The sequence below is a fragment of the Microcaecilia unicolor genome, chromosome 8 (assembly GCF_901765095.1).
Source record: "Microcaecilia unicolor chromosome 8, aMicUni1.1, whole genome shotgun sequence".
NCBI classification, from domain to species: Eukaryota; Metazoa; Chordata; class Amphibia; order Gymnophiona; family Siphonopidae; genus Microcaecilia; species Microcaecilia unicolor.
Genome location: NC_044038.1, coordinates 138803455 through 138828286, shown reverse-complemented (window position 1 = coordinate 138828286; position 24832 = coordinate 138803455).

Sequence of the window (24832 nt, the reverse complement as noted above, 5' to 3'; positions counted from 1 at the left end):
AGATCTCCACACAACATGATCCAGCACAGAAAACAGTGGAAATGACCAAAGTAATCGCTAACCAAAAAACTGGTTAGCTTTTACTTTTGTACGCAAACACTTGTGCAGTTTCAGTATCTACATATTGATTGCTGATTGATTCTTTACTGGGGGATCTTTCAGCATGCCATGATTTTTCAACGATTTTGAGTACCAACCCTATTTATTGTTCTGTATTGCTCTAGACTTCTGATGCAGGCCATTCAGCTAAAACACGGCCAGTACTGAGTCTGATGGAAGACCGTCATTAAAGTTATCCTTGCATCATTGATATTATTGTGGTTTTTGATCATTTCTACTATTTCCTGTGCTGTATTACAGTGATACCAACATCCAACTGCTTCCCAGAGCAGTAAGAAAGCTTACTTGGTTTGCTTGCAGTTCTGAATAAGACTCCTGTTTAAGCAAAAGGTCTTTATCTTCTTAGTTCTTTTTGACTCATTGTTATTCATTGGCCCAAGAAAGAAGAAACTAGTGTCTGAGCTTATTTAATAAATGGCTCTCTGCAAAAGACCTTAGACATCATCTCTCTGTATCAGAACTGATAGTAGTAGCACAGTCAGGAGAGATTAGCATGCCCATACTAGGGTGGTGGAGGCAGAACAGAATAAAATTTAAAGCTGAGATAAGTAATTGGTTCTTGTTCAATAAAGGTACCTGCTTGTGGTATGTAATAAAAGATCTTTGGTGGAATAGATATGAGTCCAAATACCCTATGGATTTTCTGATGGATAAAGAGATAAAGGGCCAAAGGGATTTAATTTGAAACTATTGAAAAACTCATTAAAGAGATTAAAGGAATTCACAAATGTACCCTATTATCAATGTGCTTTTGTTATTTTATCAAGAGCAGATATATAAAAAAAATGACAATAAGCTTTTTTTTTCTCCCCATTTGGCTTCCTGCCACAGTTAACAATCCCTTTGAAGATTAGGTATAGAATGAGATAATGGAAAACTCTTTTCCTGCTGATGTAACCTAAACAGAATTTCAGAAAATAGCTTATACTAACTGTTCTTATTTTGAATGCCAGAAAGCCAAGGACAAACAGCAGTCTGCTGATAGAAAATATGCTGTTTTCTTTCTGTTAGCTGAGAATAAAAGAGTTCACAAGGGTCAGGTCAAGTCACTGGGGGAAAAGATTTTCTTTAAGTAGATCGAGTAATACTTGCTTTCCAATTGGAACTGAATGTTTGTTGCTTCACAAAAATGCACTGAGTTCACAGCTTGAAAAATGTTATCTATTATTTTTAGACTTCCAGGATACCTAAAGGAACAACTTTCTTTTTATATACAAAACTCTTAAGAAAAATCAACAAAATAAAACAAATATACGGGTAACAAAAAATGTGATAGAATTTGAAGTGCATGTGCCAAAACCACTTTTTCAGATTTCTAACACACACACACACACACACACACACACACACACACATATTATATATATATATATATATATATATATATATATATATATATATATATATATATATATATATATAACCACTATAGGGACTCCATTAGTAAGATCATTGAAAACATGTCTCAAAAATGTCCTAGGAAATCTATATTGTATTTTTCTTACATCCTTATGAACATAGAAGAAAACAAGAACATAATGAAACTAAGAGGCCCTTTAACTAAGCCGCATAAGCATCTATGCATGCCCAACTTGTGCCAAAATAGAATTACTGCGTGGCTACCGTGTGGCCCTTGCAGTAATTTCATTTTTGACATATGTCTGCTACACGCACCTGAAAAATATATATTTTTTATTTTCTGGTGCACGTCAGCTACACGCATCAAGTGGCATTTGGCATGCATAGGTCATTACCGCCCAGTTACCGCGTAAGACTTTACCGCTAGGTCAATGGCTGGCAATAAGGTCTGAGACCCAAAATGGACATGCAGCAATTTTCATTTTGCCACACATCTATTTTTAAAGTCTTTTTTACAGGCACACTGAAAAATGGATTGGCGTGCACCCAAACCATGCTTCTACACTACCACAAACCATTTTCAGTGCACCTTAGTAAAAGGACCCCTAATTTTCTAACAGGAAGTCTAGACTCTGAAGGCACATATCTATGTGTCTTTATGAAATTGCCTCCTTCAATGCTCCTTGCAAAGTTACACCTGCTCTGAGACAAATACAATCTTTTCACCTTTTTGTAAAGATAAATGCACATATTTTATATGATATATACATTTCTCATAACTCTGCCCAGTTTCCTTACCTGGGAATGCCTCTGCATGTGAATGACAATTCTATAAAAGGGTGCTCAATTTAAAGGGGTGAGTCTAAATGGCAATGTGAAAATGTATATCCAAACGTCTTACAAAAAGCTTCACCTTACAGTATTTTGTGAATGAAAATGGATGAAAAGCTTTAGAACAACCAGGTAAACTACCTGTTGTGACGCTAACAATCATACGCATAAAAGCCTTCACAAAACATATGTCGCTAACATGAGTGCAGCAATTAAATAAAAGTCCAAATAACATCTTTTATAAGGAGCACTCTGCCAAGGGTCCAACGCTGGCCAGAGTTTTGCAAACTGCTTCGGGGACATAGGGACCCTTTTACTAAGCTGCTTAAGCATCTACGCGTGCCCAATGTGTGCCAAAATGGAGTTACTGCCCTGATACCACGTGGCTCTTGCGGTATTTTCATTTTTGACACGCATCCGATATGTGCGGCTTGAAAAATAATTTTTATTTTCTGACATACATATCGGACGTGCACCAAGTGGCATTTGATACATGTAGGTTATTACCACCCGGTTACTGTGCGAGACTTTACTGCTAGGTCAATGATTGGCTGTAAGGTTGCAGACCCAAAATGGACGAGCGGCAATATTGATTTTGCCACACGGCCATTTTTGGCAAAAATTTTAAAAAGGACTTTTTTACAGGGGCGCTGAAAAATGGATCGACACATGCCCAAAACTCATGCCTATACTACCACAAGCCATTTTTCAGCGCACCTTAGTAAAAGGATGCCTCAGAGAACTACAAAAAAATTGATCAGTAAAATCATACAAATTTTATAAATTCATTAAGGGGCCCTTTTATAAAGGCGCGCTGAAAAATGGCCTATGGTAGTATAGACACATTTTGTGCACGTGCAGAATCATTTATCAGCACACCTGTAAAAAATGACATTTAAAATTTTTGCTGAAAATGGGCGTGCGGCAAAATGAAAATTGCCGCGCATTCATTTTGGGTCTGAGACCTTACCGCCAGCCATTGACCTAGCAGTAAGGTCTCACACAGTAACTGGGTGGTATTAGCCTATACACGTAAAATGCCGAGTACTGCCTGTGCGCTAGAAAACAAAACTATTTTCCGGCACACGTAGCTGACATGTGTCAAAAATGAAATTACCGCAAGGGCCATGTGGTAGCTTGGAGGTAGCTCAAAATTGACGCACGTTGGGTACACATAGGCGCCTATGCGGCTTAGTAAAATGGCCCCTAAAACAACCAACAGACTTAAGACAACTCTATATATCAACGTGGTGCTATAATCAGCTACCGGTCCAGGCTCACATAAAACATAGTGGCTCCATTACTAAGTGGCCCTTTTACTAAGCTGCAGTAAAAGTGGCCTGCGCTAGTTCTGGTGCGTGAAATTTGGCCATTTTTTACCGCAGCAGTGTCTGTGCAAAGTGATCATAGATTCCTGATATCATTGCAGCCAAGGAAATGGAACAGCCTAGAACTGGATTTCAGTTCCACTGAAATTCCTAAAAAAAAAAAAGACTTACATTATTTGTCTGTAATAGAGTGATTGTCAAAATACCTTCACAATGAAGAAACATTTTCCTCATTTGCTCTGTTTTATATGTTTGAACCTCAGGAAAATCAGTGCTGCCTTCTCCTGATGGCAGTTCATGGCCTCCATCTCTTGGACTTAAATAAATAGAAATGAGCATAAACCCAGCTGTAAATAATTGGAACACTATGATGGGCCCAAAGACAACAAATCAATGCATGATAAACAACACTGCCTATCCCTTCATGTTACAGATAACCAAGGCTAAAAAGATGTCATATTTATAGGGGAAAACAAGTCTCTCTGTGAATTCTGATATTACCTCACTTATATTTGTAACAATTTAAAAGTACGCCTAGCCTTAAAAAATATCACCTTTACATATGCCTTTTTTTGTCCCATTCTCTGTCAGCCTTATTGCTACCTCTCTTTTCATTATTTCCACCCAAAGTTACTTTTTCAATTGTGTGGAATAAAAAAAAATCATACTTTACCTCAATTTTCAAAGGAAAACTGCAGGGACATTTGCTATTTGAAAATCTGCACATGGAAGACATGTTACAATTCTCCATGACATTGCACTGGCTTTTTTGTGCAGGTGGTTGAGATGGCAATGCACATGCTTTTGAAAATCTGATTTACATGCACTATTTTTCTCCCTTAACCTAAAAATTACAAAAGATAACAAACAAAAAAAATAAATTAACTACCCTTTTAACAGAGGTTATCTACAACTACTACAGCTACTATTTTTCATTTCTGAAGCAGAGCGTACAATCTATTCAAGCCAGACAAACAGGACAAATAAGGGATTAAGGAATTATTATTTATTGAGGGAATGATTAAAATAAAGATGGGTACTGAACCGATGAATAAGGAGTTAAGAGCTAAAAGCAGCCTCAAGAGGTGGGCTTTTACCTTAGATTTGAATAGGGCTAATGATGGAGCAAGATGTACCAACTTAGAAAGTCTATTCCAGGTATACAGTGCAGTAAGGTAATGGAATGGAATCTGGAGCTGGCAGTAGAGCAGAAGTGTACAGATAAGAGTGACTTGCCAGATGAATGGAGTTTCTTGGGAGGAATGTAGGGAGAGAGGAGAGCCAGCAAGAGGCTGTAGAATGAAAGCACTTGTAAGTCAGTAAGAGGAATTTGGACTATATATGGAGCCAATGAAGTGATTTTAAAAGTGGGGTTATGTGTAGTGTAGTATTACTGATGGAAGATAACTCACGCAGCAGCAAATTTTTGAATGGATTAAATGGGAGAAAAATGATTTAATTGGAGACCTGTGAGAATCAAGTTGAAGTGATCTAAGCGTGAAGTGATGAAAGTGTGGATAAGGATTTTGGTAGTGTGCTTAGAAAGTAAGGAACAAATTTTGGTGATGTTATAAAGAAATGACAGGATTTAGCAGTCTGTTGGATATGTGCAAAGAAAGAGAGAAGAGTCAAAAATCACCCCAAGGGGCGAGTAAGCTGACAGGAAGGATACTCTACACCAAACCATGCGATCCTGGGTGATATTATCCCCACCCCCCCATTTTAGTTTAAAGCTGCTCTATCTTCTTTTTAAAAGTTAGTGGAAGCAGCCTGGTTCCATTCCAGTTAAGGTGGAGTCAATCCTTTCAGAACAGGTTCCCCCTTTCCCAGAATGTTGCCCAGTTCCTAGCAAATCTAAATCCCTCATTGTTGCAGCATTGTCTCACCATACATTGAGACTTCGGAGCTCTACCTGCCCTCTTGGGATATGCACATGGAATGGGAAGCATTTCAGAAAATGCTACCCTGGAGGATCTGGATTTCAGCTTTCTAAATTTGGCTTCCAGAACCTCCATCCCACATTTTCCTATGTATTTGGTATTATCCAAAAAAAAAAGCAAACAAAATGCCAGGGATTATTAAGAAAGGGATGGTAAATAAGACCAAACATATTATACAGTAATGCTTCTGTATCGCTCCAGGGTGCAACTTCACCTTGAGTATTACATTCAATTCTGGTAGCCGTACCTCAAAAAAGATATAGCAGAATTTGAAAAGGTTCAAAGAAGAGTGGAGAAAATGATAAAGGGGATGTAACTTTTCTCATATGAGGAAAGACTAAGGATGTTAGTTGTCTTCAGCTTGGAAAAGAGATGACAGAGCGGGGATATAATAGAGGTCTATAAAATCCTGAGTGGTGTAGAACAGGTAAAAAGTGAAAATTGTTCACTCTTTCAAAAAGTACAAAGACTAGGGGACACTCAATGAAATTACATGAAAATACTTTTAAAACAAATAGGAGGAAATTTTTTCATTCAAATAATAGTTAAGCTCTGGAACTTGTTGCTGGAGGATGTAGTAATATCAGTTAATGTATCTGGGTTTAAATTTTTTTGACAAGTTCCTGAAGAAAAAGTCCATAGTCTGCTATTGAGACAGACATGGGGAAGCCACTGCTTGCCTCAGCATTGGTAGAATGGAATGTTGCTACTATTTAGGTTTCTGCCAGGTACTTTTGACCTGGAATGGCCACTATTGGAAGCAGAATACTGGGCTAGATAGACCATTGGTCTAACCTAGTATGGCTATTCTTATGTTCCTCCTAGCACTATCTAAAATCCTATCTAGGTAACATTTGATGTCCACCACCTATGCAACAATCAGGCAAGTGACCAAGGAATCCTCACATCCACCAGCCACCCAGCTATTTGCATGCCTAATGATCAAATCACTAATTGCAACATCTGTCTTAATCCTTCTGTTCTGGCTAGAATCCTTGGATATACATCCTCCATGGAGACTCATCCTCACTACTAGAGGATATTTCATCCCCTGGTGGCAGGTCCTGCCTACAGGATTACATCCTACTTCACAGGGCAATACTCTCCTTTTTGGTGACCTCCCTCCTCCAAGGGGTTGCCAGACTGGAGGTGGGTCTTCTCTACAACATCCCTGTAGGTCTTCTCTGTGTACTTCTCTGTCTTCCTCAGCAAATCCAAGTCTGCTACTCTAGCCTCAAGATAATGGACTCATTTTCTGAGCATTAGAAGCTCTTTGCATCAAACACACACATATAACCTCTCTCCAACTGGGAGATAATCATACACATGATCCCTCTTGTCGCTGGACTGTTATCTGCATCTTAGTATTATTGAGTTGTTTAATTAATTAAAACTTGTTAAGATACTAGGGACATTAGATTAATATAAAGAGACAAGATTATATGGTATATTGTGTGATTTATTAAGGGGCCCTTTTATCAAGCCACGGTAAGGCTACCATGGACTTGGTGTTTGGCAGTTCGGCCCTACTGCCAGGCTACTGCAGTAGTCCAGCAGTAGTGCCAACTTCCAACGTGTGGGATTTCTAATACCAAAATTTTTTTTTTTAGTACTGGAGGCTTACCTGGTGGTAACTGGACAGTGCTGTGTGCTGCCCAGTTACCGCTGAGTTAGCATGGAGGCCCTAAACCACCTCAAAAGAGGAGGTGGTAAGAGCTCTCCCCAGAAATGGCCACATGGCAAGTGTTACATTTAAATCACTGCCATTTCCATTTTTCAAAAACGTCCTTTTACCGGTGGCTGTAAAAGGAGGCCTCAGTGCATGGCAAACCCATGTGTCGATGCCACCACAGGGGTCCTTTTACTTCCACTTGGTAAAAGAACTCCTTAGTGTTTGTTTCTCAGCAAATAATGAAATGCAATTAGAACTCTCTAACCAAACACCCCTCTTGTTATCTTAATTACAATAATTGTCTATACATTAACAATATAAATGAAAGGATATGATAGTGGTGGGTGGGAGTTGGGGAGGATGGGTGGAAAATAGGACTGAACTAGGCCCTGCTGTGCCTTCTAGAAGCTATCTGTTAATGCTGTAGGCCAGTGGTTTCCAACATTTTCAATGTAAATGGCCACAAAGTGGACACGAGAAAACTCCTGAGAACACCAAAAGCTTTTATGTTTACTAATGTAATTTTAAATACTCATTTTGATTCTACAAGGATATTTAAAAAAATACTTTATTTTGGCATGTTAATAGTTACAAAAAGCATAAATGAGACTCTTTCTGTGTTACTATGAATCCTTCCCAGTCCACATGAGCCAAAAGAAAACAAATTATTTTTATCCTTAATAGTCCTCTGAAAATAAAATAAAAAGAATGTACCAGAGCAGGGAGGAGGGTCTACAAATGTAATATCTTGCATTTTGGGTGGAAAAATCCAATATAATACTCAAGGACAAGAAAGCAATGTTTGCTCACCTATTATGAAAGTGAATTATGTGGGTAAAACGTTTTCTGAAAGTTGTCCACCATGAAATTAAATCTCTCTCTCTCTCTTTCTCTCCCCCTCCCCCCCACGTCCCTTTCAGACTCCTTTTATCCCACTGGATGTGAGAAGCAGCGGGTTCTCTGCTATGAACCCTTCCAGTCCACTGTGATGGTGAGTTAATGTGAGTAGATAATAGTGTATTTGAACTGAAGATTCACTTTTTAAAAATGCCTTAACAAACCTAATACGGACCAACAAAAATACATCACTTGTCTAGAGGCAGTTTTAATGTATATACTTTGAGGATAATAATCTAGTTAATTTTCCTTTTGAAAATGTCCTGCAATATACTGTGCTAAAAGTGTATATCTACTTTGAAAACAATGAATGTTAGTCAAAATTGCCTTTGATAAGGGTCTGGCTGGTTTCCTTTCTGATAACATTTCAATTGTATGTCAGCAAAAATAATCATCCTATAGCACAGTGGTGCCCATTACACTTTCTCAGAATTGTCTTCAGTGAATTGCTATTGATTTTGGAATGCAATGCACTGCTTACTGAAGAAACCCTTTGTTTAATAGGTAACAATTACATATCCAAAATACAATCCTGATAATTAAAATTATAGTTCTGCTCTTCTCAGATGAATCTGATCAATTTCTTTGACTGAGTGACCAGAGAGTTGGACTGGGGAGAGCAATAGATGTCACGTACTTAGGTTTCAGCAAGGCTTTTGATGTGGTCCTGCATCAGTGGTGTACCAAGGGGGGGGGGGGCGGTCCGCCCCGGGCCTGTCAGGTGAGTTCGCTAACTTCGCTGCAGCTCCCTCTGCCCCGGAACAGGTTACTTCGTGTTCCAGCAGGGGCAGAGGGAGCTGCAGCGAAGTTAGCGAACTCAGCTGACAGGCGCGCGCCGCGGCACCCTCCAGCAGCATGCACCGGGGAGGTGTCATTTCGCCGGGGGGGGGGGAGGCGCATCGGCGATCCGCCCCGGGTGTCATGCCGGCTAGGATCGCCACTGTCCTGCACAGACAACAAATAAAACTAAGCAGCCTTGGAGTGAACTCAAAAGTGACTGAATGAGTGGGAGATGAACACAGGATACTGGTAAACAGAGTTCTTTTTGAGGAAAGGGGTTTAAACCATGATTTGACCTTGTTCAGTATTTTTTGTAAGTCACATTGTGGAGGGGTTGCTGGAAATGGTTTTCTTTCTGTGCATAATACCAAAATCCTGAAGATGCCCTGGAAAGTATGGAAAAGGGATTTATCTAAGCTTGACAGATGTTTTAGGTTTGGCAGCTAAGGTTTAATTCTGAAGAAAGCACCAATGTACATTTACCCTTGCATTTTAACTGCAATTATGCAGGTTTTCTGAGGATATTTTATAAAGATATATAAAAAGCACCTATGTTTGTTTACAGCATTTCCCCAAAATAGGTACCTACTTGGACTAAGAACAAAAGAACATAACAGCTTCTATTCTGGGACAGACCAAGGGTCCATCTAGACCAGTAACTTGTTTCCAACAGTGGGCAGTCCAGGTCCTAGCAGAAATGCAAAACATTGGTGATGCAAAGGAGCAGATCACAATAGAAGAATATCTTTCAAACCACTTTGTTTTTGTGAGGTCATAGTAAATGACAGCAGATAAAGACCTATACAGTCCATCCAGTCTGTAGAAGTCTGCCCAATACTGTTCTTGCACTAAGTTCTGGATCTCCTAAACGGGACAACCACAAAATTTGCATCTTTGCTACATTCAATGAAAGACTATTCTTAGAAGGAACAGGAAAAAAAATTGAAGATTGTCTGCATAAAGAAAATAACTAACCCTCAGATCAACTAGCAACTGGCACGCAGGATGCATATATAAGTTAAACAAAAATGCTGATAAGCAGGAGCCTTGTGGCACTCCAGAAACCACAGGTACCCACAGTGAAATAGAAGTATGCTGAGCCACCTGAAAAAAAACTGCCTGTCAAAAAGGACCAAAACCAGTCCAGAACCTTACCTGCCATCCCAAAAGAACGACTGTGCATGCATAAACCTAGAATATGTGCAGTTAGAATTAATGTGTGTATATAAACAGTTCTTATATACCTAATTTGTGGGTCATTTTACAAAGCTGTGATAAAAAGTGGTCTTAACATGCCCTTATGCATAGACCAGTCTGTGTTCAACTTAATGATTGACTAGAAGAGAGAAACTGGCTAGATCCATGTCAATATGGATTCAGACCTGGTTAAGGAACAGAACGGTCCTTGTATCCCTACTAGATGATCTTCACAGAAACAGAGACAGGGGATTTGCCTCAATGTTGAGCCTGCTAGATTTCTCTTCAGCTTTTGACACTGTGGATCATGATAGCATGCTAGCACAACTGACAGAAATAGGTATACATGGAACAGTACTTGCATGGTTCAGATCCTATCTATCAGTTGGGCAACAATCCATAATGTTTGGCAGCAACTCATCACCACCATGGAAACTGACCTGTGGGGTACCACAAGGATCGATACTGTCACCTATTCTGTTCAATACCTACCTCAAGCCACTAGCTGAGTTCTATATCTATGTAGATGATGTGCAGCTATTCATACCCATTGAACGCGACTTACCTACAGCTCTGAATAAACTGATTACCTAACATCATTTCAAGAATGGGCAAAGCACAACACACTTTGCATGAACCCAAGTAAAACCAAGCTTCTCTGGGTCCCTAACACAAGTGGATACATACCTGACATCAAAATCTCTTTTGGGAAGTATGAACTCCCCCCCCAAATCACAAGCTAGGAACCTTGGAATATAGTTAGATTCAACACTTACTCTGATTCCCCAAATCCAAGCAACCTTAGAGCTGATTCTACTGTTTGCAACAGCTATGCTGCCTCTCTCCTTACACTGAAAATGAAAATCTTATCTCAATTGTGCATGCCATGATAACAACAAGACTGGATTACTGCAATGCACTATACAATGGTCTGACTACAAAGAGCCTGTACCAGTTCCAATTGATTCAGAATGCTGCAGCAAGACTCATAGAAGGTAGCAAGTGACGTGACACATCACACCATTTTTGCAAAAACTCCATTGGCTGCCCATCTTATTGTGTCAATATAACCACCCCACACAATAAGACGGGCAGAGATCATTAAGATAAATGAAAAATATTTGCTTTATTAAATCGTTGAGAATATGAATGGTTGAAAGAGAATGATAAATTCATATTGGTTTTTTTGCCGATGAAGAGCAGTGACCCAGCGTATCTGTGAGCAAAAAAATATACAGATCGCTGACATTCAGAGGCATTTTCCTGTAAAGAAATTCCATTCTTCAGAACAGTCCATCTCATGAGTAATCCAATAATTTATCACCCTGAATTAGGATATATATTCAATAGAGAGTGATAAAAGTTCTACTGTTGTGAGAAATCATTAGTGTACAGCCATTTTTTTTAAATACCACATGAGCACTTACCCTTACCTATAGGTTCATGCAGTATCTGTGTCTTAACCAGTTAGCCAGCAATAAAGTAGCTGTACTAACTGGTTAACACTGGAATGCCATCTCTCGGCCCTCCACATGACCCCTCAAAAAAAAAAAAAGACTTTTTTTTTAGTGCGTGGTTAGTCCCATGGCACTCTATTTTGTGCGTGTTAGTGCACATTGGAATCTAATGCAGCTTAGTAAAAGGGCCCCTTTATTTTTATTAAAACAAATGCATGAAAACAACAAAATCAGAAAATATTCATACAATTCTAAAAACAAACTGAAAACTGAAAAGTTTTTGGCAGTGCACATTCCTAATTCCTTCCATTCCTCTTAACATTTGGATAGGTAACAGTAAAATCCTATGTGAAATTCCAAATACATTCCCCTTGAAATTCAAAACTATTTAACTGGCCAGGAATGGCTCCTGGTCAGTTAAATAGTGTTTAAGGGCTTCTTTTACAAAGCTGCGCTACCGATTCTCGTTGTGGCAAATGAGAGAAATCCCATTCAATTCCTATGGGCCTCCTCTCATTTGCTGTGCGGGAATCGCTAGCTCAGCTTTATAAAAGAAGCTCTAAGTGCCTAACCATGGATATTCAGCAGGAGATAACCCATTATCTCCTGCTGAATCTCCTAGTCAGTTGCTATACCGTGTGACATAGCTGGTCTGGCACAGATATTCAGTGCCAAACCGACTATGTTGAGTAGTCAAACAAAGGCCTCTAATATTAGGCCTATCTGAGACTGCTAAAACGTTAACTGGTTAGAGATGAATATTATCATAGCCAGTTAACTTTTTAGCTGCCAAAATAAACCTGGACATTCAATGCTGATCACTGGAAACAGCCTGGCATTGAATATCTGGGTTTAACGCCAGTGGTGAACAGCAAAAAGGCTGCTTCTGGCTGCTGAATATCGAGCCCTTTATGTCTGTGAATATTCAAGTTATTTTTGAAAGGAAAATTCTACGAAGTATTTCCTTTTGAAAGCTCAGGTTAGCATACCACGGTTGTAAAGTACATTCCTGAAAGTGGGGCACCATGAGATATTAACCAGAGGGGTGCCCATAATGTGGTGAGATGACACTTTCCCACCCTCTTGTTATCAGGAGATCAGGAGTCCTGAGGGAGAGAGCAGGATCTGTCAGAGCCAGAACTTGAGTAGTGGAGAGACTTAAAATTTGATTGGTGCTTGGGAAAGTTCACGCACCAATCAAGTTTGTGGGTGGAAAGGCAATTTAAGTGCAGGAGTTGTTGGCAGGCTGGTAATTTATTTACATGGAGCATAGGTGGTCAGGAAGTTTTCAAGGTGCTTGTATCTCAGTTTTATCCCTTTTCTCTTTGCTGACCAGGGTATTTGGCAGGCCATTCGGCGCTGTTCTGGTGGTAGTTTATTAGGATTTAATATACCACTCTAACTGGCAGGCCTAAGTTATGTACACAAAATAATACAATTCAAAAGTAAAGTAAGAAAAGGAACTCCAATGCAAGATAGGAAACAGACACAATATTCATACCATGCACCCAAGGATTAGAAGGAACGCATACAGAGGGATAGAGCAGCAAGGAGAGGAAGGGAGGTAGGAGGAATGGAAATCAATAAGAACCACGTGAGTACATCCTACATCAAGTGAGTGTGTTATAAGCTTGGTGACAAAGCCAAGTTTTTATTTCAACCTTGAAATTTTTGAAAGATGATTTGGCCCTAACAGAGAGAGGAAGAGAGTTCCATAAGAAAGAGGCGGTAAAGAAGAAAGCACAGTGAAGAGTAGATTCACGTTGGGCAGATTTGGGACCAAGTAGTACTAATAGAAATCATTAAGAGTGAAGAGGGTGGATGGTAGAATAAGAAATGATCAGGGATGACTAATAGTTGAGGGTTCCTAATCTGAAGACCTTGAAAGTAAGAATAAGAAATGTAAAAGGATTCACTGTTCTATATGTACCAATAGAAATTTTGTAAGAGAGGGGAGATTTGCTCAAATTTCTTAGAATGACAGATCAATGTAATAGCTGTATTCTGGATAGTCTGAAGTTTCTTTAGGTTAGCACGAGAGCAGCCGAGATAGACCTATTAGAGTAGTCCAATCTTGAGACTAAGAGGGATAAGACAAGGGAGTGAAAGTAGTGGTGTATAGAATGTAATTGGCAGAGTACAAATAAGTTGGTTTTGGAGAGATATGACACTTGAGGGGAGAAAGTCAGATAGGAATCCAATATGATGCTTAGGTAACAGAATGAGTCAACTGGTAAGATGGGGGTTCCAAAAAAATTTAACGTAGAAAACAGGGACAGTTGGACCACCAGAGAACCAACAAGTCATGGTTTTTTGTTTATGTAACACTAGTTTGTGATCGGAAAGTCATTTGGAAACTAAATATAGACAGTCTTGCAGTGGCTCTTATGTAGGATTAAATGAATTTGTGGGATAGAACAACAGGATATCATTGGCATAAAAGTGAAAGGACACATCAGTAGATTGTATGAGTGCAGTGAGGGAAGTCAAGAATAGATCAAAAAGGAGTGGTGACAGCACTGAACCCTGAGGGATGCCATAAGGTAGTGAACAGGAAAAAGCAGAAGACCCAGACGTTATAACCCTATCGGACCTATTAGAAAGAAAACACTGGAACCAAGTAAAGATATGCTGAGAGAGGAAAGCTGTGAGAGTAACAAATTATGGTCAACCAGGTCAAAGGTGGCAGACAGATCTAGAGAGATTGCTAGGACCACTTTGTGCTTATTCTGATGGGAATATATTTCAGTAAGAACTGCTGTGAGAAGCCTGGAAGCCAGACTGTATGGGGTGAAGAGCAAGAGTTTTATCAGAGAATGAGAATAATTGCAATTAGACTACCTTCTCTATTATCTTAGAAAGAAAGCATAGATTTGACACCGGTTGATAATTTGAGGGGACTTGGGGATCTAATGTGGGCTTTTTCAGGATAGGACACACTATAGCTAATTTCCAATAAGTTGGCATACGTCCGGAAAATAGGATAGCATTGCTTTTTGTGAGAATCTTTGGTAATAGATGTGTGTGGTGTGTTGATACAGCATTGATGAGGGGGGGTTTGTGGTGGTGGTAATGTGATTACTGGAACCACAAAAGGAAGGGTTGTGTGACTTTGGTGACAAGGTGCTATGTTTCTGGTTCATCTTGGAGCTTTGTGCGCTGTGTATAGCTATTTTCCTCTGGCAGTCATTGCTTGTGTTTTGTGAGTGGAATTGTTTTGTGAGCAGTGTTGGAGTTGTAGTGAGTTTGAGAAAGGGGATGGAATTTGATATATCACTTTTCTGTGGTTACTATCAAAGTGGTTTATTTATTATATGCAGGTACTTATTTTGTACCTAGGGCAATAGGGGGTTAAATGAGTCAAAAGGAGCTGAAGTGAGAATTGAACTTGGTTTCTCTGGTTCTCAGTCCATGGCACTATCCATTAGGCTAGGGACTTGAATGGAGTTGGAAATGGGGGGATTCAAAGGAAGGTAGGAGAGTTTAAGGTGGCTTGTCCTGGGTTTGAGTTTGGGGTATTTAGAAGGGTGATGGTTCAGAAGTGGCAGGATTGAGTGGCAAATCAAGGGTGGTACAGGTAAGGGTATCTAGGCAGCTTGCCTGTTTTATTGAAAAGGATAATGTGATAGATCAGGCCAGGGCAGGGATATTAGGGATAGGTGGACAATGGTTGGGTAGTAGGGGTTCTCACTCCAAGAAGATTGGGCAAGCAACTGTTCCACCTCAGCATGTGGGAGGAAATAAAAAGGAGGTAGGGACTTGGGGACTGAGAGTGTCTAGTGTTGTGATGCCTCCAACGCAAGAGACAGAAGATGAAGATTCTTCAGCTGTGAATGCATAGAAGACAGGAAAAAGTTTCAAAAATATTAATGTCTTCTATCAATATTTGTGAACCCAGTCAAAAGACCACTCTTCAACACACCAGGGCCATTGAAAATCTCATAATAGTTACCAACGCATCCAAAAAAAGTTCCAAATCCCAAGTTGCAACTCATGGTGACTGCCAAACCTGAACCTCCATTGAAATTCCTCAGGAATGAACCCCAGTTATGAAAACCTTCATTCACCTCTACAGGAGAACATAAGAAATGAAGGGCCTGATATTCAATGGAATCATGCTCCTAACTTCGAGAGTTATGCTCATAAATTGACATTTCTGAAAATTTGCTAGGGCTGAGTGCATACATTTTTACTCAAAATGTCACTAAGGGGTAAATATTCAGCAGGTGGTGGTAAGCGATTTGCTGACCATTTTTCAGATATTCAACGCCAGACCTTGTCTGGGCTTCAGCATCGATTATTTGGTCTACACTGTGCTAGTTGGCACATAGCCAGTTAAATCGATATTCAGGACTTAACCAGCAATGGGTTGCCACATATAGATAAGACTGTTTTATGTGGCCCCATCTATGTGGTTACCCTAGCTGGTTATGTGCTGAATATCGGCACTTAACCAGCCAAGTGCTGCCTCTGCCTCTGGAACACCCCCCAAATAGCAGGTTTTCATTTAGGTGCTAACTGCAAACTTTCAGCAGTGATAGCTGGTTAAGCGCCACTGAAAATCAGTGGATAGCCCTGAATAAGCAATTTATTTATTTGTTACATTTGTATCCCACATTTTCCCACCTACTTGCAGGCTCAATGTGGTTTACATAGTGCCGGAGAGGTGTGAACAAATACAAAGTGACGTTGTGGTATAATAGAACTCATGTGGTATAGCCACATTATCATTTATCGTTTATTTATTTACCGTTTCTAATTGCATTCACAAAACAGAACGGTTTACATCTTAAGATAAAATATCATTTAAAAAAACATATAAGAAATCCATTGATTTGATAGAAAAGCACTGCAAAAATTAAAACAATCATTCTAAAAGATACTAATACCAATAAACATTGGACAGACATTCATAACATACTATATAAGCAAACATATTATTTTCCTGTGTATTCATTCTGCCTATTTGTCCCCTTTTTATCCCAGATTATTATCGAAAGTATTTTGAAACAAATATGTTTTCAAAAGATTACAAAACTGGACATAGGACTCTTCCAATTAGAGAATCGTAACAGTCAATGGCCATTTCTGTCTAGTTAAATTATTTTGAATGCCAACCAGTAAACTCCTAAATTTAGGAGCATAAAAGAGGGTGGCAACATGGGCAGATTTAGGGCAGGGAAAAGAAGTTAGGAGCTTAGCACTGATTTTCAGCACTAGCCTTATAAATTAGGCTCCTATATCTAGGCAAATGAATGGCAGGCCTAAATTTGTGTGTGTAATGTTTAAGCTGAGAAGTTGTATTCATAAATTTGGCTAAAAATAGGGTGCAAATTTAGGAGCATAAATTTAGGAACACAACAATTTTGGAATATTAAGCCTGAAGCTTTTCCTAGATTTGAACCAAAAATCTAGTTAAACACTTTTACTAAGATGTGCTAACAGATTTAACACACGCTAGAAATATAATGGGTTTCTTATCATTTAGCACACAGTAATCACTAGCACACACTAACCCTGTTTACTAAGCCGTGCTAGCGGCTGGTGGTGCGCTAATGCTGACACAGCCCATTCACTTTGAATGGGCTGTGTTGGTGTTGTCGTGTGGCTTAGTAAATAGGGAGGTAAATCCATTAGCACACCTTAGTAAAAGGACCCCCTAATAAATATTCTGTCCATCAGGACAGCCCAATACAGAAAATTAAACTGACCAAAGATTTTATCTGCCATAAAGTAAGCTTATTTGCTTCACACACTTCTTCATTAGGCTCAACCAACTTAGCAACTTTTTTCATGCTGCTTCCTGGATGCCATACTGAATCCAGCTCAATACCAAAAACAAGAGGCCCCTCTGATTTCTCAGCAAATAGATTTAGCTGTAGTCATGGAGAAATATTTCAGCTCCATTTTCTGTTGGCAAACACATGCTATCACACATGAAAATGCTTGATATTTAACCCCATAATATTTCTTTAAAAATTAACTGGAACATAAGTGGCTGAAAAAAAACAGCTATATTTTCAAGCGAAATTTCAGAGCTAACTTATTCGTTGAGCAAACAATCTGAGTTCGTCTACAACATTTTCACATCTGATGCCCTAAAAAATTTCATTCTAGCAGCCATTATCTTTCAATGGCGAAGAATCACCAATGTACATGCTCTGGGCCATGGCTTACACCTCAGACCACACCATCCCCTAAGATTCAGATCATCGCTGGTCTGTCAGTTTAATAAATGAGAAGCCACTTTGTTTTTATCAGGTTTGTCATTGCTCATTTTAGAAAATGATTCTTTTTCAGAGCTAAGCCAAGACAAAGTCAATTGATACAATTTCAAAGTGAATTTATGCCTTCTTCTTAAAGTTCTGTGCCTGAACATATTAAAATAGCTGAATAAATGGAAATACATTTAGTTTACAAAGCTACATACATTACTATGAGGCTGATTTTCAAAAGAAAAAAAAAACATCTAAAAAGTGACAAAAAGCAAAACATCCAAAATCAGATTTAGACATATCGAAAATGCCCCTCCACATGTCCAACCATAATACTAGTTTAGCTTTTCTAACTTCACTGTCACACTGACTGTGTATGATTTAGTCATCACAGATGATGATCTCAAAATCCTTTTCTAGCTCGATGACTTCCCGTCCTTTGTTTCTGCTAATTGAGATTTCTGGATTGGTTTATGCCAAATTTATAATTTGGAAAATTACAACTTAGATATGGCACGCCTACTCTTTGAAGCTGCTAGAGATGCATAGCTAAGGGGCCCTTTTACTAAGCCACGTACTACTACTACTACTACTATTTAGCATTTCTATAGCGCTACAAGGCGTACGCAGCGCTGCACAAACATAGAAGAAAGACAGTCCCTGCTCAAAGAGCTTACAATCTAATAGACAAAAAATAAATAAAGTAAGCAAATCAAATCAATTAATGTGAACGGGAAGGAAGAGAGGAGGGTAGGTGGAGGCGAGTGGTTACGAGTCAAAAGCAATGTTAAAGAGGTGGGCTTTCAGTCTAGATTTAAAGGTGGCCAAGGATGGGGCAAGACGTAGGGGCTCAGGAAGTTTATTCCAGGCGTAGGGTGCAGCGAGACAGAAGGCGCGAAGTCTGGAGTTGGCAGTAGTGGAGAAGGGAACAGATAAGAAGGATTTATCCATGGAGCAGAGTGCACGAGAAGGGGTGTATGGAAGTACGAGTGTGGAGAGATACTGGGGAGCAGCAGAGTGAGTACATTTATAGGTTAGTAGAAGAAGTTTGAACAGGATGTGAAAACGGATAGGGAGCCAGTGAAGGGTCTTGAGGAGAGGGGTAGTATGAGTAAAGCGACCCTGGCGGAAGATGAGACGGGCAGCAGAGTTTTGAACCGACTGGAGAGGGGAGAGGTGACTAAGTGGGAGGCCAGCAAGAAGCAGATTGCAGTAGGTGCCTACACATGCCCAACGCATGTCAATTTTGGGTTACTGCTCGGCTACCTTGTGGCCCTTGTGGTAATTTCATTTTTGATGCACATCCACTACGTGCACCAGAAAATATTTTTATTTTCTGGCTCGAGGGCGGTATCGACATTTTACGCACATAGTTCATCCGCCCGGTTACCACGTGAGACCTTACCACTAGGTCAATGGCTGGCGGTAAGGTCTTAGACCCAAAATGGATGCACAGCAATTTCAATTTTGCTGCACATCCATTTTCAGCGAAAAAGTTTAAACAGGCATTTTTTACAGGTGCACTGAAAAAAAAATGATTCTGCGCACGCCCAAAACACGCATCTACAGGCTATTTTTCAGTGTGCCTTTGTAAAAGGGTCTTTTAAGCAACCAAAGTTAGGACTGCCATTTATGCAGTGCTATTTGTTTGCTTAGCTATGGGGGCACCAGCAATGAATAGTGTCAGCACCCACATATCTGCCATCTCCTCCCAACTCTGCCCTTGGAATGACCCTCTCTGGCCCATTTTGTAAATGACCTGTTAGTGCCAATATTCAGCAGCACTGCCCAGTGAAGTGCTGCTGAACACTGTTGACCACACCCAGAGCATGATTTAAGAGGGCAGGAACCTCTTCTGCCTGCTTAAATCACTTTGAATATTGACTGGCACGTTTCTATGCTTCTATACTATTCATGTTCTAATACAAATGAATAGCTTAGAAATTTAAATACTGCTCTGATTTTATTTCTGTTTATTTTGTGCTTTTTGAACTATGTTTCATAACAAAAGTCAATAAATTGTTATCTACACATGACTCCCTTGAACAGTTTAGAAATAAATCACGATTGTTATTTTTGGCTCTTTTATAGGAATTTCTAATGATTTTTTTTTTTTAGGATATCCTCTTTTAGCCAATTTAGATTTTAAGGGCTCTGTTTACTAAGCCACGTTATAGGCGCATTAGTATCTTTAATGTGCATTAAACATGTACACGCATTAATCGTGTAAGCACCTGCAATATCCCTATAAGCACCTACATGGTTAACGTGCGCACTAATTGTAGGCACATTAAAAATGCTAATACGCCTTAGTAAACAGGGCCCTAAATCTTTTGTTTGTTTGTTAAAAGACTGTATTTAGTACAATTCCTTCTAACGCACAAAACCTGAGAGAAGAGTAAACTGTTCCGTAAGGTTTTTGGATGGCAACTATCATATTTCAAAAAAATATTCCTATCAGTTGTTTTAATGTAAACCTGTGTGACAAACCTATTGTTCCCTTGTAAAACAGTCACATCCAAAAAGTTTATATTCATCTTAGAGTATTGCATAGAAAATTTTAAATATTGGTTGTAAGAATTCAACCATATCAAAAATGAATGTAAATGTTCTTCTTCACCCTGCCACAACATAAAGATGTCATCAATATATTGAAACCAGACATAAATTGGGTCTTTAAATGGAGAATGTTCAATCTATGACAACTCATATACAAATTAGCGATGGATGGAGCAAATGTGGAACCCATTGCTACTCCAGATTTCTGTAAATATATAGATTATTGAACATGAATATTTTTTCTTGCAACACAAATTTAGCTAATTTCATCCTAAAATCAGTAGTTGTTTGATGTGGTCTTTCAGACTGTTTCTAATGCCTCTTCTTATAGTATTCATGTATATAGAGATGAAATATCCAATGTTTCCATTTCAAAAAGAAAATCAAAATCTTAGATCTTGTTCAAATAATTCAAAAAATGAATAGTGTCCTGAATGCATGAGGGAATTTTTTAAACTTCACCTCTCAGAAAATAATCTAGAAAAATAGAAATGGGTTGTAAAAAAGGTCTCTTAGATGACAATATAGAATGTTCTGGTGGTTTCTCCAAGTTTTTATATATTTTAGGCAATAAATACAACACCAGGGTCACAGGGAACTCATTGTTCAAAAATGTAAAGTACTTGTAACTTAAAAATCCATCATCTAACACCTCCTTGGTAATATATTTTTTCCTGTTTTGCCGAGCTCCACCAATGATATGCTCTTTGAAATTATGTGCTATAGCATTTACTCGCTCCCTTATAGGTAGAGTGTAGTGTACTTGTGTGCATAACAGTCAATTAAAGTACCACTTATGTGTGCAAGGTGCGAGTAGCTGCCCACGCCCAGTTAAAGAATTGCCCTTTAAGTGCTAACATAGGAACCATTTTTGAAGCACAATCCCCAAATCTATAAATGACACCTAAAGTTGGGCATTCAAATGCATACCCAGTCATAGAAAAAGGTCAATTATGGGTATAACAATTATCTAATTGGTGCTAAATTGGCACTTAATTGGAGGTTAATACCAATAAATAATTATATTTAAACTACCATGTTTAATGTATAAGGTTTGCTATGGTTAAGCTTCTTTCTTTATCAACATTTTTGGTGTCTTTTTACTTTTGGCACCTTTTTAATCACTTCCACGGCGTTTTCCTTTGAGCTGCACTTCGCGTCTTTTTAAAGGAATGTTTTATGGTCTTTCTAGAAATTTGGCATTAACCGTTCTATTTTTGTATTCCATTTTGTGTTCTCCTCTACTAACACCTGACCTGCTGCTATTCCCCCACATTTATTTCCTGGGCAATTTGATTTGATCTGTTGCTTTGAATACTTTTGTCATTAACTTTGTCTATAGTTTACACCCCCTTTCATACATAGTACTTCCAGTCGTCTTTTCTCACTTATTTTCCGACACACCCTCTGTTTGCCTACTCCATTGTTCTCACACATCCTTTCATTTTTTTCATTTTTTATTCTTTTATTTACAGATAGCCAGTGCTATAAATTTTCAAGTGCAGATACTTCAATTTACTATACAGAAGTGTGTCCCCTCCTTTTTTCAGTTAACCTTTTACTCCTTTATTGCCTTTATTGTTACTCTTGGTTACTTTTTAAAGATGTAGCGGTGTGTTACATACGCTCTCTATTTTATTATAAGGGTCATATTAGTTTAACTAATGTTTCTGTATTCCCTCTTTTTACATTGTAAATGTCACAATGGCTCTATCAATATTCCTTTTATTTTATATATATTCATGTATATGCATTTTTAAAAAATCATTTATCATTTTTTTACCTTTTTCTTAATATATGTTTCCATGTTATATATTTATTGTTTTGTTTATTATAGTACCCCTGAGGCAGGCACTTAGCAGAAACACGGTGCCATGTTGGGTATTACAAGTACAAAGAATACAGTTGTTTTCTCTAACATATGTACATCTTCCTGGTGTTTTTTTGGACGAGCCTAGCTGGTCACACTGCTCTATATGTAGTGGACCTCTGTCTTCCGCTTTTACGTTTTCTCCTCTCTAAAAATTTCCCTAGAAATGGGATGTTGGATACTGGCCGGCAGCTTTCACGTTGTCATGGACAAGGTTGTTTTTCTTTAGCAAGGGTTAACTACTGCCCTTTTCAAAGTTGCTGGTAGCTGCCCATTAAAAGGAGAGGAGTTCACAATTTTTGTGGCACCTTTTATGAGGCCCATACTTGCCTGCTGCACTATGTTTGATGGGCAGGGGTTGAGGGAGCAGGGGTAACTTCTATAAGTAGCACCTAAAAATTGGTGCTAATGATATGATGCGCTTAGAGTAACTCTATAACGAGTATTCTTCTTTTATAGATTTGCGCTTAGCACTAATGCATACCTAACTGTAGGCAACTAAAATTAGTTGTGCTATAAGAAGGCCTAAATACTGGCACCTAAGTTAGACACACACTTAGGCTTTATTCTGTATCAACGTGCATAAAATCCAGGAATACCTCCTAGGAATACTCCTAACCATGCCCCCCAAAGTGCTATGCGCAATAGCATTTAGACACAATCTGTTATAGAATCGGATATGCGCCTAAATCCTAATTATTGTCAATTAGTGGTAATTGATTATCACCCAATTATCAGCGCTGATTAGCTTGTTCAATTAAGTTGGGCATACTTTTTATAGAATCACACATAGTAACAGTTACATAGTAGATGATGGCAGAAAAAGACCTGCATGGCCCATCCCGTCTGCCCAACAAGACAAACTCATGTGTGCTATTTTTTATGTATACCTTACCTTGATTTGTATCTGCCATTTTCAGGGCACAGACCGTAGAAGTCTGCCCAGCACTAGCCCTGCCTCCCAACCACCAGCCGCGCCTCCCACCACCGGCTCTGCCACCCAATCTCGGCTAAGCTTCTGAGGATCCATTCCTTCTGAACAGGATTCCTTTATGTTTATCCCACGCATGTTTGAATTCCGTTACCGTTTTCATCTCCACCACCTCCCACGGGAGGGCATTCCAAGTATCCACCACTCTCTCCGTGAAAAAATACTTTCTGACATTTTTCAGGAGTCTGCCCCCCTTCAATCTCATTTCATGTACTCTAGTTCTACCGCCTTCCCATCTACTGAAAAGGTTCGTTTGCGGATTAATACCTTTCAAATATTTGAACGTCTGTATCATATCACCCCTGTTCCTCCTTTCCTCCAGGGTATACATGTTCAGGTCAGCAAGTCTCTCCTCATACGTTAACGCAAATCCCATACCATTCTCATAGCTTTTCTTTGCACCGCTTCAGTTCTTTTTACATCCTTAGCAAGATACGGCTTCCAAAACTGAACACAATACTCCAGGTGGGGCCTCACCAATGACTTATACAGGGGCATTAAAACCTCTTTTCTTCTGCTGGTCACACCTCTCTCTATACAGCCTAGCAACCTTCTAGCTATGGCCACCACCTTGTCATACTGTTTCGTCGCCTTCAGATCCTCAGATACTATCACCCCAAGAACCCTCTCCCCGTCCATACATATCAGACTCTCATCGTCTAACACATACGTCTCCTGTGGATTTCTACTCCCTAAGTGCATCACTTTGCATTTATTCGCATTGAATTTTAATTGCCAAACCTTAGACCATTCTTCTAGCTTCTGCAGATCCTTTTTCATGTTTTCCACTCCCTCCCGGGTGTCTACTCTGTTACAAATCTTAGTATCATCCACAAGAAGGCAAACTTTACCTTCTAACCCTTCGGCAATGTCACTCACAAATATATTGAACAGAATCGGCCCCAGCACCGATCCCTGAGGCACTTCACTACTCATCTTTCCCTCATCTGAGCGAATTCCATTAACCACCACCATACTAAAAGTATCTTTAATTGGCGCCGATTTCTCAGGTGCAATAAACAGGATTTGGCCCTCAAGCTTTTGCCAATATGTAAAGACAGCTGCTGTGGATGAGAACTTATTACACATACTTGCAGCTTATGAGTTTTATGTTTAGTTTTTATGATGTGCTAGTCTGTGTATTTATGTTGTTTTTACATCTCTTATGAATCATATTGTGTATATTAATTTGGAAATCACCTTGAATCATAAGAAAGTATGGTCTATAAATTTTTTAAATAAATAAAAGCACGTGCATTTTTAGTGACATTTAAGGGAACATTTCTGGAGCATATTTAGGTAGATTTAAAATAAGGTAGGTTTATGGTACAATCAAATCTTGTTTACATTTTTATATTAAAAAAATTACCTGCACAAATTGTGAGTGGAAAGTTATGGGGCTGGGGTTCCTTGTACCCATTGCGATAAAGAAAACGAATCTTGCTTCCATTTAAGAAATAGGTACAAAGTCTGTAGGCATTAAGTACAGACTTTGTACCTACTGTATATCACAGTTCAAAAAAGTTTCTCATAGTTTATATTCATCTTTTTTTGAAAAAATATAGTTTTCACCACCCTAATCCTTTCCCATAGTTAACTATTTACCCAAACTCTTA